This window comes from Microtus pennsylvanicus, chromosome 14 (genome assembly GCF_037038515.1).
Source record: "Microtus pennsylvanicus isolate mMicPen1 chromosome 14, mMicPen1.hap1, whole genome shotgun sequence".
Lineage (NCBI taxonomy): Eukaryota > Metazoa > Chordata > Mammalia > Rodentia > Cricetidae > Microtus > Microtus pennsylvanicus.
In genome coordinates this window covers 6,584,375-6,595,051 of record NC_134592.1, presented here as the reverse complement: position 1 = coordinate 6,595,051, position 10,677 = coordinate 6,584,375, and the positions used below count along the sequence as shown (strand labels likewise).

The 10,677-nt window shown below is 50.9% G+C and overlaps 1 pseudogene; it reads right to left on the bottom strand.

The window, feature by feature from the left end:
- Positions 1 to 8,816: 8,816 nt before the first annotated feature.
- On the bottom strand, positions 8,817 to 10,107 carry LOC142835013 (aldo-keto reductase family 1 member B1 pseudogene; annotated as a pseudogene).
- Positions 10,108 to 10,677: the final 570 nt, after the last annotated feature.

Sequence of the window (10,677 nt, the reverse complement as noted above, 5' to 3'; positions counted from 1 at the left end):
TTCCCTAGTTCCTTCTGGTAAGGCTGGGTGTCAGACAATGAGCTGGACATGCGAGGAAGATGCAGCGCTTCCTCCTCAGTCCTGACAGCAGTGATGCCCCAAGGCTCCACTGCAGCCAAACCCCTCTGGGACCAAGCAGGAACCACACACATGTGGTTCTGTCCAGAGAGGAGAAGCAATCTTAGATGAGAAGACAAGAGTGCTGCCTGCTGCCTCTGGCTTCTCAGAACAACTCCAGGATTCATGACATCAACTTTTACCTAGAACTGGAAAAGAAGCGGGAAGTGTGAGTGTAAAAATAGAATCTCCTGCCGGTCTAAGCAGCTCCAGGGTCTCCACTTAGGAGGCTGGACTTGCATATTCCCCTCACCATCTTCTTCCACTCTGCTAAGCCTCCTTTCCTCTGCTTTTGGGCCACAAGGACCTTCCGGGCTGGCTTCCATGGCGATTCATGAGGCCAGCAAGTCCACCAGTCAGTCAGTCCTAGCATAGCAAGTTGATCCTGTGCCTCCATCTGTATGAAGCTACAAGCCAGGGCTGTTGGAGACACGGAGCACAATTGCTGCTCCAGTCCCTTCCTGCCCTCGTTGGCTGGAGGTGTCCTTCCTTCCTTTTGTCCAACCCATCTGCCATTTCTTTTCTACCAGGTGGGTTACAGGGTGGGAGAGGAAGCTCACAGACACTGTATCTACACCAGTGCCTGTGACCCCTCCCCAAACTGAAGCCGCACTGTTCTTTGGTCCATCAGGGACTCAGGTTTTCCTGCCTGTCTGGGAAGGAATTGAGTTGTGTGCTATGCAGGCTGATTCCTTATTAAACAGATATGCCCCTGCAATGTTTTGTTTTCCTGGTCACTCACTGGGAAACCCAGTTCCTGCCCTGCCTTCATGAGAGAATGGGGAGCCAGGATGTGCACACCATGGAGGGTCCCACTCGGCAGGAAGAAGGCCTCCCTGTGAGCCAGTAGCAGAGGCCCCGGCCGCTCTCGACAGCCTGCCCTGGCCATGGTCACCTACTGCTAGCTTGTACTCATGGAGTCCTTCCTCTCCCAGCCCCACCCAGGTGGGGCTAAAGGTGAGCCAGGCTCAGTGATGACCCAGGAGCAGAAGGAAGTCCTGAGTCACTCTTGCTGGGAGCAGGAAGTGGTTATCACCAGAACCAGCACTACCAAAGCCTAGAAAGCCAGAGTGTGACATCACAGTGATGAGCTCCCCAGCAGGGATAGGATGCTTCTGCAAGCTCCCCAGCAGCCAGCCCTGGCCTTCTGTCCCTCTGCCCACCCTCTGTGTTGTGCTCTACCCTGAGCACCATGGCCGAGAATAGCTGGGGGCGATGGAAAGGGAGGACCTTGTCTAGTCTAACAGGAGTCCCAGTGTGTGATTCAGAGCTGGCAGCAGGGCCTGGATGACCAGGGGGTGGGGCCATGCTTAGGACCGCCCTCAGGAAAGGCCTCACTGAGCTCCTGGTGATGTCTGCAGAGGGGCTTTGTGCGGCTCTGGGCCAGTTAACCGCCCTTCATGCAGAGGCAGTTTCCACAGCCTCTGTGTGGATGGAATCAGACTCTCCACAGGGCTGCAGGAAGAGGTTGAGTCCCTGGAGGCCCAGGAGACTTGGTCACCAAGGTCACAACACTTGTCAGGCTGGTGGCCTGGAGCATCTGGACACTGACCTGACTGGGAGTTCAACTCTGCCCTGCTGCGATACCATCTGCAGCCCGCTGGGCTTGGGGACTGTCACTTTATTGGTTTTGAAGTGTCCTGTTATTATTTTCTGATTATAGAGGTGATGAGGGCTCATGATAAAGTCCTTTAAGCATGAGTGTGCGTGGGTGGATGTTGTTGTCAGCCCCACCTCGTGACGGGATGACTTGCCTGATCACCATTCACCAGAATCACAACTCATCTAAGACCGTGACAGAGACAGATGCTATGAACCCCAGTCCTTCCCCAACTAAAGTCACAACACCATGTTCTTGGGAGCCTCAGTGTGAGCTGCTGACCCAGCTGGCCTCTACCCCCTCTCGGCTCCCCCTCAACCCCCCTACTTCCCCATCCCCCGCCACACAGGCTGCTCTGATGACCTGGTGTGTTGCCTATCTTGTTTGCCCAGATGCTTCCTGTATAGGATCTGGGGGTGGGAACAAGGCTGGGCACACTTCCAGATCCCCGGTGTCTCGGTTGCTCTGGAGACATGATGCGTCCTAAAGCCGAACAATGGGATGAAGGCTTCTGATAGCTTGCACGTGGGCCTTGAAGGAGCGACTGAGGGGACCCTTAGTCCCTTCTTACCATCCTGTGAGGTGTCCTCACTCAGGATGAGGCTGTAGGAGGCTGTCTCTGCCCAGTAGGAAGGGCAAAGCCTGCTTCCTGCGCTGTTCTTGGTGTGCCCCAGCCATGGAAGTGGGTCAGGCCTCAGGGCAGCCCTCATACCAAGCTCCACTAAGTGGCACCCCTGACTACTCCTCCTTAGCCAGGTGGCATTGGCCTCCTCCCCACTCCTCTGAACACAGGGGCTTGCAGGGGTGGATTGGGGTGCAACTGTGGCGTGTCTGAGAACTGCATGGAAAGGACTGATTCTATGCCCAGGGGTGCTGCTAGGCTCTCAGCAGCTCCTCTTTCCTCGTGTCCCTGGAACTTGTTTGCTCAACCCCAGCTCTGGGCTGGGAGCCTGGCTTCTCAAGGACCTCTGAGGCCAAAGCCACTTCTATTGTGTGTGTAGCTGGGTCGGAAAAAAATATAAATAAAAGGAAAAGAATGCCAAACTAGTTACAAACCTTGCACATTCACAAAAGCTGGCAGTTCATAATGGAACTTTTCTGGCCCAGAGCCGCGCAAAGCCCCTATGTAGACATCACCAGGAGCTCAGTGAGGCCTTTCCTGAGGGCAGTCCCAAGCATGGCCCCACCCCCTGGTCATCCAGGCCCTGCTGCCAGCTCTGAATCACACACTGGGACTCCTGTTAGACTAGACAAGGTCCTCCCTTTCCATCGCCCCCAGCTATTCTCGGCCATGGTGCTCAGGGTAGAGCACAACACAGAGGGTGGGCAGAGGGACAGAAGGCCAGGGCTGGCTGCTGGGGAGCTTGCAGAAGCATCCTATCCCTGCTGGGGAGCTTGCAGAAGCATCCTATCCCTGCTGGGGAGCTTGCAGAAGCATCCTATCCCTGCTGGGGAGCTCATCACTGTGATGTCACACTCTGGCTTTCTAGGCTTTGGTAGTGCTGGTTCTGGTGATAACCACTTCCTGCTCCCAGCAAGGGTGACTCAGGACTTCCTTCTGCTCCTGGGTCATCACTGAGCCTGGCTCACCTTTAGCCCCACCTGGGTGGGGCTGGGAGAGGAAGGACTCCATGAGTACAAGCTAGCAGTAGGTGACCATGGCCAGGGCAGGCTGTCGAGAGCGGCCGGGGCCTCTGCTACTGGCTCACAGGGAGGCCTTCTTCCTGCCGAGTGGGACCCTCCATGGTGTGCACATCCTGGCTCCCCATTCTCTCTTCTGCAATGGCCAGGGCAGCAGGGCAGCCAGGAGACAGTAGCCCTTTCTCTGTTCCTGATTTTAAGTTGAACTTCCCACTCCTGCTCCTCACCTATCTCAGACCCTTGTGTACTGATGGACATGGGTCACCTAGGTTCATGGCTATGTGGTCCTACACTGCCTTGCATACTGCTCTGCAGTCAAGGACAGTTTTAGAAGAGAAGTACAGTTCTCCCTCGGCTGTACCCAGAATAGTGTGCTCTCACTTACCTTTCCCCCACACTGGCCATAGGCCACGCTGGGAGGCCCTGACTGGAAGGTGGAAGCAACCCCAGGACTTTTGGTCTGACTCAGGAGCCGGGGCCACCTGCTGTGAGGCTGCTCTCTGGGATCCAGAGCCTTTTCTCCTGGCTGGTTCTCAGGCAGGCTCTGGCCTAGGCATTGGCGTTCTACTGCCCTCTTGGGGACATCTCTGCTCTCGGGCTCCACCTGCCTACTGCTTGTATCCCCCACCTTCCAGGCAGCCTCTTAAACCTATGCCCTAGCATGGGGCCATTGCAGGCCGTGAACTGGCTCCTGCACCCCCCCCCCCAGCCACCTCCCTCACCTGGGACGGTGCTGTTGTCCATTTCCGTGTTCTCCTCGGCTTCCTCCAGCGCCACCCCAGCCCAGCGGTCACTGGGCTGCAAGTGAGGCTTCCTGGGAGGGTGGCGCTCTCCTGGGCACGACATGCCATAGACTGGTGCACAGTCACACATACTCTCAGTCACAGTGGGATCTTTAGGACGAAGGTCTGGGGCCACCAGAGCCCATGCAGAGTGAGGGACCTGGCTTGTGGGGTCTGGCCTGGGCGTGTTTGCTGGTTCTGCCTACAGGAAAGGGGTAGATGGTGGGTGTGGATGCACTTGGCTCACCTAGAGTCCTGAGAGATTGGGCCTGAGGAGAGGGTTGGGAAAGCACCCTGGAAAGCCTGGCTCTCCATCGAGGGAGGTCTACCTGCAGGCCTCACACAGGCACTACAACCAGCACGGCATGCAGGAAGGGTCGCATAGGGCTGAGGCCGTGAATGTGGGCAGGTATCCAGAAAGACACTTGGAGTTACCAGCCTTCTGTTAGCTCTTTGCTACTGGGAATCAATTTACTCGACCCCTTTTGGTTTTGCTGTGGATTTTACCATCTTGTTCACTTTGACCTGATTCATCCTCTCGCTTGAAGGAAACTTCCATAGTGTTTTCCATAGGAAAACATGAGAGCTGGTTTGGGGCCTTCCTAATGTAGGAGAAATACTTGCTGGAGCTAGTCCCTGGTATCTGGATCTTCCAGAAACTCCTATGGGGCCAGAGTCCCTCCCAACCCAGCTGGGGAGGAATCGTCCTTGACCGAGGCCAGCCTGAGGTCAGCGTACTGGCGGTGCTGTGCATGTTTCTTAAATAGATTAATGACCTTGACTGGAGGTTTAGAGACGAGAGGGGCTGGGGTAGCAATGAGGTGGCCGTTCTCTGACTCCACGGGTGTCACTCTCTCAGCAGGCATATGCTGTTTACATTTTATTTAGTTAAAATCACAAGGTAGCTGGACATGATGGTTGCATACCCATAATGTCAGCACTGGGAAGGTTGAGGCAGGAGGACTGCCATGAATTTAAAGCTAGCCTAGGGCACATAGCAAATACCCAGGCTACTCATAGTAAGACCCTATCTGAAAATAGTAACAACAAAAAGTAAATGAAATGAAGAAACAAAGTCACACAGTAATTCATTGAAGCATTGCCCACAAATTTAAGGTTCATTTGGGTATAGCATCAAGGTGTACTCACTATTCTGTTTCGGGGTTCATTTTTTATCACTTACATACCCACATGGGTTTTTGTTGGGGTTATTTGTTTTGAGACAGGTTCTCACTGTGTAGTCCTGGCTGGCCTGGAACTTACTATGGAGACAAAGCTGGATTTGAACTCACAGAGATTCCCTGCATCTACCTCCCTAGGGCTGGGATGAGAGTGCACCACGATGCCTGGTAATATTCGCAGGTTTTAAATGAAATGGAATCGCTGTGTATGGTCCCCCTCTGCAGATCCCTCTTGGAGCTCTTGTATTAACACATGGAACCGATGTAGAGCCTGCCCTGCTGCAAAGGACCTCATCTGCAGCCTTTTCCTCCACAGCAATGACGACCCTGTCTCATTGACAAGAAGGTTGGGGCTCTGGGAGGTTGAGTGACTTGCTCGGGGTCTAGGAGAGGATGAGGAGGAGCAGGCTTGACTGACCAGCAAAGAGTGGCAGTCAAGGCCCCAGACAGAGGACGGCTAGGGATGTTGGGAACTGCTTTGATTCCGCTGTTGTTGGGTTTGGGGTCTGGGGGCTGATGACGACACACTCTGGCACCTGAAGGGGTTATTGAGGTATGACATCCAGCCACATGTTCTCCCTCCCAGGCACCAGGTGCCTCTGCTGGCCTGGGCTAGATTTGCAAAGCTGGGCGATTACCCAGCTGGCCCTGCCCTTAAGAATCCACTCTGACCCATTTCTATACCAGCTGCACCCAGGAGCTTCCACCCCTACTCCTACTGGGGAATGCCAATCCTCCCACCTTGCCAGCTTAGAGTGGCCTCTACTGGGTGTCTGCTCCCCAGGACATAGGTCAGAGGCACATGCTGTTACAGAAAGGGCAAGCTTGCTAGGTGAGGGTGTGACATGCAGGGCTTCCTTCCATGGTCAAAGGGGCCACGGTGCTAATTAGGGCAGGCATCCACCCCAGAGCAGGCGAACAAGGGCTGGTGGTGCTCACCTGCTTCAAGGTCACCCTGATTCAAGGCCGGCTAGTCTATGCCAGTCTGAAAAGACTAAAAGCCGTGAACTCAGGGGCATCTGCCCCATCATGGGTCTCACTCCAGTTTCCTGAAATGTGCCTCCCTCAGCTGACTTGTCTCCATTTCTGGTGTTTGGCTGGCCCAGGCTAAAGCCATTTCCAGGACTGGACAATGCCCTTGGCTGGTTCCCCAGGACAGTCCCCATGTGGCTACCCTGTTTCAGTGTTACTGGAGACCACAGAACCACAGGTGCTCAATGGGTAAGGGTACCAATGCCAGCAGGCCCAACCTCCTCTCTCCTTCAGACATTCGCACACTGGTGGATCTCTGAGAAGGGGTGGCCCCTCCCTCAGAGCTCTGAGGTTGGTCTAGGGTTCCTTTTAACCCTGGTCTGCCGCTCAGCTGGCCAGGCTAGCTGTAATTCCACAAAGTTCTTTTCTTTACTATTTAAGAAATTTTTGTTAAAGCAAGAATTTTTATAATCCAAATTATATTTCCTCTCTCAGCTGTCAATTCTATTACTTAAAAAAGAACTGACAGCCTAAGTCATTTCACAGCAAAGAATTTTATGCTTTCATTTTATATTTTGCTAAAAATTCTTCCCAGGGTCTGCAAAACATTAATTTGCTACTATATTTCACTATTTGTATACATGATTTTATTTTCATGCCAATGTCCTGAAGTGGAGCTCAGAGCACAACTTTTGGGGACTGGCTCTCTCCTTCCACCTTGTGAACCCCCAGGCTCAATTTCAGGTTGTCAGACTTGGCAGCGGGTGCCATTACCTGCTGAGCCATCTCCCCAACCGTTTGTTGTTTTAAATCCAGTAATTTAGGGTCAGCATTGTTCACTAGATCTGGCATTTGCTCAGTACATAAATAGGACTCAAGGTTTATTTTCCTTTTTTATTTTGTATTTTTTACAATATTAACCCTTTTAAATGTTTAGACATTTTTCTTTGGTGAAGCATGCATGATCATTTTAAAGAGTCAGAGCTCTGTGCTGTTAGCTGCGATCCTGGCAGCTGTTCAGTTGGTGGGCTTGCAGCACAGCTACAGTTCCATCAGCTTAGAGCAAAGAGCCTGGAGAGTGAACCACACGAAGGGGGTCTGAGATACCAGCCTCCAACATGGCTGTGGTTTTGCCAGCAAAATCAGGGTATGCGGCTTGAAAAAGAGGCAACAGCTGTCCTCCCAATGTTTGCTTTTGTTTGGAGGAAGAAGCCGACATGGAAGCCAGAGGTTTTTCTGACTTCATATGTGAACAATGGGCCATTTCATGGTAGCTTGTGGCTATGCATTAAAATGTTGCCGGGTATGTTAGACTCTTCAGTGCATTGACAGTGGGGAACTGCAGGAGTAGCTGCAGCAGCGGCAACTGAGGATGTGGACCTGTTTGCTGTGTTAACATGTTAGCTGTGTGCTTGTTGAGATGACCCAGAGAGCCTGGTCTCACAGAGCGGTAGCGCTCTCTCTCTCTCTCTCTCTCTCTCTCTCTCTCTCAAAATAGGGTTTCTCTGTGTACCCCTGGCCGTCCTGGAACTCACTATGTAGACCAGGCTGGCCTTGAACTCCTAGAGCTCCACCTGCCTCTGCCTCCCCGAGTGCTGGAATTAAAGGTGTTTAATTAAAGACACAGCCACCTGATTAGCTAGTCACTCTTCTTCTTTCCTTTTTCTATCATTTCGGTGTTTACTCATGTATATATGTGTATGCCATGTTCTTTAAAAGGCCTGAAGGTGTCGGATCCCCTGGAGCTGGAATTACAGGTAGCTCACAGCTGTCTGACGTGGTGCAGGGAATCAAACTGAGGTCTAGAACAGAAGTACTCACTCTTAGTCACTAAGTGATCTATCCCGCACTGCCCCTCCTACTTCATATCTTATTCTATCTATCTATCTATCTATCTATCATCTATCTATCTATCATCTATCTATCTATCTATCTATCTATCTATCTATCTATCATCTATCTATCTATCTATCTATCTATCATCTATCTATCTATCTATCTATCTATCTATCTATCTATCATCTATCTCTCTATCTCTCTATCTCTCTATCATATATCTATCTATCTATCATCTATCTATCTATCTATCTATCTATCTATCTATCTATCTATCTATCATCTATCTCTCTATCTATCTATCATATATCTATCTATCTATCATCTATCTATCTATCTATCTATCTATCATCTATCTATCTATCATCTATCTCTCTATCATCTATCTATCTATCTATCTATCTATCTATCTATCTATCTATCTATCTATCTATCTATCTATGCATCGAGGCAGGGTCTCACAATGTCACTTCAGTTGGCCTGGAATTTGCTGTGTAGATGAGGATGGCCTCAAGTCATGAGACCTGCCTGTCTTCTGCCTCTCGGGTGCACCGCCATGCAATTAAAGACCTGTACCACCATGTCTGGCTCCCACCTTATTTTTTAATTAATTTAAAAAGAGGTTTTACTATTTTTTTAAATTTTGTTTGTTGTTTTATTGTTTTTTTTTTTTCACAAAAGCAGTTTTTATTTGAGGCAAGAAGTCTGACCCAAAGGTCTACAGTTCTGAGCACTTAACTGTTAGTAGCACTACTTGGACTATAAATCTTGCTTCTCTTTGGTTGGAAAGGGTTCTTGTGTTAAATGTTCTGGGGGGTGGGGTGGGGAGAAGGTGTAAGAACGGCTGAAGGAAACCCTTCAGCTATTGAGAATGCTCTCCAGGGCCTATGTCAGATAACAGATCCTCGTTGTCTGAACCTCAAGGTTTCACCCAGTGCAGAGGACACAGGCCACACTACACCTGCAAGGACAGATGAAGCAGGAAGAACAGGTACAAGTCGCTGGGGGAGAGCAGGCATCCACAGCTTCAGACTTCGGCAGGGAACGGGTAATCCTTGTGTTTAGCACAGCTCATCAAGGCACACACCCTCCAGTTCCGGTTGTAGCTGAGTAGAGTGGCCACATCCTCCTTGCTCAGCTCGAAGTCAAAGACCTTCAGGTTCTCAGCAATTCGTGCTGGAGTCACAGACTTGGGGATCACCACCAAGTTCCTTTGTATGGGGAGGCGGATCAGCACCTGGGCTGTAGTTTTATTGTACTTGGATGCAATTTCCTTAATTCTGGGATCCTCCAGGAGAGAAGGGTCTTCGGGCCTGGCCCAGGGCCTGTCAGGAGAGCCAAGGGGACTGTATGCAGTCACCACGATGCCTTTGGAATGGCAGTATTCAATCAGCTTCTCTTGAGTTAGGTACGGGTGACACTCGATCTGATTAACTGCAGGCTTGTATTTTAAGCCAGGTTTGTTTAAGATCCTCTCAATCTGAAGAGGGTTGAAGTTGGAGACACCAATCGATTTCACCAAACCTTCATCCACCAGCTGTTCCATGGCCGTCCAAGTGTCCACAAAATCGGTGTCACTGGGAATCACATTTCCTGATGCATCCAGTGGGAAATAATCAGGCCCAGGCTTGAAGCCTGTTGGCCACTGAATCAGGTAGAGATCCAGGTAGTCCAGCTTCAGGTCGCTGAGTGTCTTCTGGCAGGCTCCTTTCACCATGCTCTTGTCGTGGAACGTGCACCACAGCTTGCTGACAATGAAGAGATCCTGGCGCTTCACCACCTGCTCCTTGAGCTTCTCCTGGAGGGCCACTCCCACCTCCTTCTCATTCTGGTACACCTGGGCACAGTCAATGTGGCGGTACCCAAGGTCAATGGCAACCTTCACGGCCTCGGTCACCTGGCCAGGAGGAGACTTTCAAGTGCCAAGGCCCAGGGTGGGCATCTTGGCGCCACTGTTGAGCTCCAGATGGCTGGCCATGACTGCTATGCGCTACACACCCTAACAGACAATTGTGCCTATTGTTTTGTTTTTTGAGACAGAGTTTCTTTTTTTTAGATTTATTTGTTTATTATGCATATAGTATTCTCAATATTCTGTCTGCATGCATGTCTGCAGGCCAGAAGAGGACACCAGATCTCATTACAGATGGTTGTGAGCCACCACGTGGTTGCTGGGAATTGAACTCAGTACCTTTGGAAGAGCAGGCAATACTCTTAACCATTGAGCCATCTCTCCAGCCCGGTTTTATTATTTTTAATACATCCTTAGTTTTGGTTGACTCCCCCTTCCACCACCATCCTCTCCCCAGTCTTCACTCAAACCTTTCCCCAGAATTTCCATTCTTTTATTATTTTCATATCACATGTATTCTATCATCCGCCCCCCCCCCCCAGAACTACCTCCCCATTCTCATAGCCCCTTCCAGCTTCCTGGAAACACTTGTCCATAAAAATTAGAAGTTAGGCTGTGCAGTGGTAGTGCACACCTTTAATCCCAGCACTTGGGAGGTAGAGGCATGTGAATCTCTGTGAGTTCAAGGCCAGCCTG